General features: G+C 41.6%; 1 long non-coding RNA gene across 1 annotated transcript; it reads right to left on the bottom strand.

The window, feature by feature from the left end:
- Nucleotides 1–2886: 2886 nt before the first annotated feature.
- Nucleotides 2887–4707, bottom strand: LOC134520644 (uncharacterized). The gene is made up of 3 exons (XR_010072488.1): nucleotides 4604–4707; nucleotides 3884–3945; nucleotides 2887–2954 (listed from the first exon to the last, which is right to left on the bottom strand). It is a non-coding gene; the product is annotated as an uncharacterized LOC134520644 (long non-coding RNA).
- Between the last annotated feature and the right edge of the window lie 294 nt (nucleotides 4708–5001).

The following is a 5001-nucleotide window of genomic DNA, read 5'->3' on the forward strand; positions in this document are numbered from 1 at the left end:
CCAAAACGTCATTCTTTTCAGAAATTAAAACATACTTAATTTTAATGGGATAGAGTTTGTGTTTTATATGGTTTGCTTATTTATGTTCCGTGTCATTTCTATTTTCTTGGATAAGCTTGACGTTCCCTTGTTATCTCTTGAAATATTGCATCAGCCACAAGCTACTGCCTACACCGAGACATGGCAGCTTCTGCTGCCCACTCATAGGCCATGGGCAACTGGTGGATCACACACCTGTGCTCCTCACAGTCTGTGTTATATTAATTCTGAACCATGACCAGCTGAAGACAGCAGCATAGCGCACATTCACCCCATCCGAATCCAGACCTTGACTGGGGTGACGTATCTTTTAGGCACCCTGTAAAATCCCTGTGCAGCAAGGGGAAGAGGGAGAGAAAGGAGCATCCCCTGGCACATCACGTTCACTGGAGAAGCCTCTCTCTGTGGTGTCTATGTAGGGAGCCTAAGGCAGGCACGTACTTCACCCAAGTTGGGGAGGGGAAGGGAATTTGGACATCCTCCAAGCAACTTAGTCTTAAAACAACAGATGGAAACAGAGAGATATGGGGGTCCACGAACAGTCAATGAGATTGTGATATGAGTTTGCATAATACACGCCCGTCTCTGCACATCAGTGAATCTCCTCTTTCTGGCTGCTAACTGACAGCAAAAAAAAGCCAAAATTACATCTAATACTTTCCTGAAATTGCTTCATTGCTTTTCCATGTAAACTGCTGCTATAGCTGGCAGAGAGTTTTTATTTGTTTGCTGGTAGGAAAGGAGGACAGCCTATACAATATAAATAAGAGAAAAGGCACCGAGGAGCAAATCTCTCTGTTCAGCCATGATCCAAAAAGATTTAGAGCTCCACGTGTTGGTATCAGTATGGTAACAACTAGGCTGCTACCAGCATTGTGCTGCGATCCAGCTTCTGGGGATCCTCTTCTATATTCATTTAACTTTTCCACCCCATTTGCTATCACAAGATGCTCAAATGCTGTTGTCATTTTGTTTCTGTTTTGTATTTACTGATATTATCAAATATCACACTTCACTGGAGGGTAATCTGAACAGCATTTCATGCACTCTTCAGTACAGAGCTGCTCAAATGTTCATATGTCGGCTCCAGAGCCAAACAGCAAATCGGCCCACGACTCCATGCAAGACAACGGTAATCCTTCCGCTGGGCTTTGAATCAGCCTTATAAGGAGTATTTCTAATTCACATTAACTCAGGATTGAATAATCCTTTGGCACTGATGAGAGCTCAGTACTGCAATAATACCAACTCACCTTCAGGCTGAGTTTGGGGGGCATTTGTCACCTACAGACATCCAGGGTTTCAGTGTCGTGTGCTGATTTTCCTGACCCTTGGAAAAAGCCCAGAGCGATCCCCCAGGGTCGCAGGCTGTGATTTCTGACCTACCCAAGGACAGCTCCAAATCCTACCATCAGTGCCTGCCCCTCAGATGCGGTCACACTTCTCAGCACATTTGGCACTGACTTCATGACCCTGTTTCAAATCCTTGCCAACATACGTCTCTCACTCCTACTGCCTTTTTTAGGGGAAAAGGCACATCTAAGATCAGGGGAAGAGAAGCCATGTTTGCCACCTCAGATCACACAGCACTCACCCGTACAAACTCTCAGCGTGACAAAAAGCCTGAGAACTTGGTCCCCCATTCTGGATCAGAGCAACGCCCAGTGTCCCGTCTTTTGTTGTGTTCTGCTAATGTGTCCCTCTCCCAAGTCTCCCTTGTGTAGAAGTGCTGTACTACTGATCTGGTTGCTTTTTTGGCTAACAAGGTGAGAAAAGCCAGGGAAGTGGCCAGGCATCTGGTTTTTTCACAGGCTAAGTAGCCAGTGAAAAGCGGCGTGCAAGAGTAGTCTTCTGACTGCATCTCTAAAATCTCCCCCTGAGGGAGCTCCACAGCTGGAATGGATAACGCTCATACATCCTATCCCATACAGCCCAACTTTTCAGCCTTTACGAGGGTGAAGTAGGTATGAGCCTAAACATTTTAGATGCAGTGAGTTTGTAGTCATGCCACACATGATTTAGTGAATAACTGATGCAAAGCAAAAAGATGGCAGAGCTCTGTGATCTAACAGCTGTGCAAACAGGCTAAAGAATTTAAAATTCAGGAAGCTGTATCTCCAGGAAAGCATTTTAAAAAAAAAATCCCTAGTGCCACATCTGGTGGCATCAAATTGTCATTATGACATGGTATTTAAGATGATTTAATGGGTTTATTGCCAAGTAAAAACCTTGGAGTTTGCTTAAACTACTGTGCATTAAAAGAATGTAACTCTTTAAATGATAGTCTGACAAAGTACCCCCTAAATAGTTCATTATCTTTCAGGAACACACACACACATATGTACATCAGCATGTGTGTATATGGAAATAAATAGATCAATTGCCAGAAAGATGAATAGAGCTGCACATCTACATACACAACAAGTATTTAACAATACTCTACATCAGACTCATATGTGTTGTGAGAGCTATCTATCTTTTGGAAAAATTCATTCATTCCCCTTTCTGCCTCTGTCTTCTACACCTCATACATCCATACAGCAGGCAAGATTTCTGTCCACCTTAATTACTTCTCACTTAGGGTACTGAATCAATGGGTGGTTTTGAAACAAAGGATTCAGCTACTAAAAACAGCCTGGGGAAGTGCCTGGGAAAGGTTACCGATTATAGATGACTTCTAAGAAAAGGTGTCCAGAAAAAGAAAAGGTGTCCCTTTTTCTTGCTGAATATTTTTAATGTGACTTAGTGTTTCTCTCACCTTTAGTTCCCGGAACAGTTCTCATTTCCTCTGAATGTTCTGACTTCTTATCTCAGGCTCTTTCAGCTTGTTGATTTTAAATTCAGTCTGGCTAATTCAAATTCAAGGCATGCTGCTCCTGCAGTCTTTCACCGTCTTCTGATTCCACAGAATGGGCCTGTTAATGGTATGGGGTTTTGTCAGTGAGGAACGGGTGCAAACTTCCTTTTACACTTATTCCTTTCATACTAGATTGACAGGACACATTGCAAGCCAGTCAGACAATCTTGCTTTGGGTGTCTAACTCAGGTGGTTCTCTACCCCCTGACTGCGTATGGAAGGGACGTTTCCAACCGAAGGTGTTCTGATGTGCACCTTGGATAGGTGCTTTAAGTGAGCAATAAGGATCGCCACCGGCAGAATCGTATTACGGAGCAGATTTGTCCAACCGGACAAATTCCTGAACAATTACATCAAGTGACCATAAGCTTTTCCATCATCTATGGCACTTTTCCACCATCAATGCATTTGCCTTTTAGCAGGTGAATAACTGTCAAAGCATAGCCTGCCTCTGCTAGTCAACCCTGTGTGCATGTAACATGAAAGCAGTAATGGTAGTTTTTCTCTGATCCAGGCTGAATTAGCTGTTTAGCTACCAGAAGTGACCTAGACAGAGTAGCACAGATCTTCGCACATCCCAGGCGAGCCATCAGACCTCTGCAGTGACATGCCCACACTGTCTACACCTGCCCTTCGAGGTGACCCTCTGCTGATGATCCCCCTCCACGCAGTATCACCACACAGCTCAGGGCTAGCTCTTACTGGCAGGCTGCCCTGCAACACTTTGCTACCTCTTTGCATTTCTGACTTTTAATTTTTATGTATCTATAACAAATAATATTTATTTTTCATTTATTTTACCCTTGCAAAATGCTCTTACAAAGCAGGAAGGAAGCATGAGTTTGTTTCTTCTGAAAGCAAGTCAGCTTAATTTCAAAATTGGAAGGGGTCTTCAACAGCCAAAGGGTTGGTTTTCCTCTCCCTCTCTTTTTCTTTTTTTTTCATAAGGGTTTGATAGTGAATAATTGGAAGAAGGAAAAAAATCACCTCAGGTTGTATATTGCCACTTCCTCTTGCATTGCAGTTAATGCAAACCTTTGATTAGCCTGCTGAAGAGACCACACATTCAATAATTTGAAGCAAAAGGTTAATGGTGTTATTACAACTATTATCCCTTTTAAAATCATTATCCTCTTGTTTTTTATGTCTATATTACCTTCACCTTTCCATGAACCCACTTTACCAGCTGTTTCCCTCTGTCATAAAGTTTGCTGAACATCATCCTAGGAATAGGATAAATGCCATGTTTTATCAATCAAGCCTAAGGGAATTCTCAGCTTCTCATAACCCAAACTGTAAAGGGAGATTATTACAAAGTTTCTATTTTGATTTTTTAAATTGGCCATGAGTGAAATATACACTTAATGTCAAGGTGCAGAACGTTGCAGTTATGACACCATTCTTCTTGGGAAGTTTTACAGATTAGCAAAGCATGAAAACTGAAGACTTAGAAGAGAATAATCAATTATAATTCATTTTAAATTGGTTATTTATTAGAAGGACAAATAGTCCCAAGCAAAAATGCACAGAATGACCAAAACAAAGATAAAGAAAATGTGCTAAATTGAGGTGATAACCAGACCCATTTCTAAAGCATCTTCCCAACTTAGGAACCTAAATCCTACTGACTTTCAGGAAGCCTTATGCTCCTATGGCTTATACTGGAAAATGTGAATTAACTTCTTAAAATTTCAGAGTGAGATTTACCTCTAAACCCATGGCAGTGTCTGAGACGCATCTGAAAATGCTCCTTTCTCTCCAAAGATGCTAAGAGCATCGAGGTTGCCTAACTTCAGCCGCCTCAAGTTAGTTGTTCCGTCAACTTTTGAGCTAAATCTTTATTCTTTTTAAATTAACTTCCTGGTACAGTTGATTTACAGTAGGCATCTTCTGTAATCCAATTCTACGTTTTGCAGATCCTGTGGACACCAATAGTCAGTGTCTTCATCAGTTACACACCAAGCCCAAGATCTAACATTGGGCCTAAAAGAACTTGTCTACGTGGAAGAGATTCACAGTGAACTTAAGTAAAAAAATAAAGTGTAGAGGAAATTAAAGACCTTAATCAAATTTTGTAAGTGCTCAGACTTCATTATGCCAAATAA

This window comes from Chroicocephalus ridibundus, chromosome 9 (genome assembly GCF_963924245.1).
Source record: "Chroicocephalus ridibundus chromosome 9, bChrRid1.1, whole genome shotgun sequence".
Classification (NCBI taxonomy): Eukaryota; Metazoa; Chordata; class Aves; order Charadriiformes; family Laridae; genus Chroicocephalus; species Chroicocephalus ridibundus.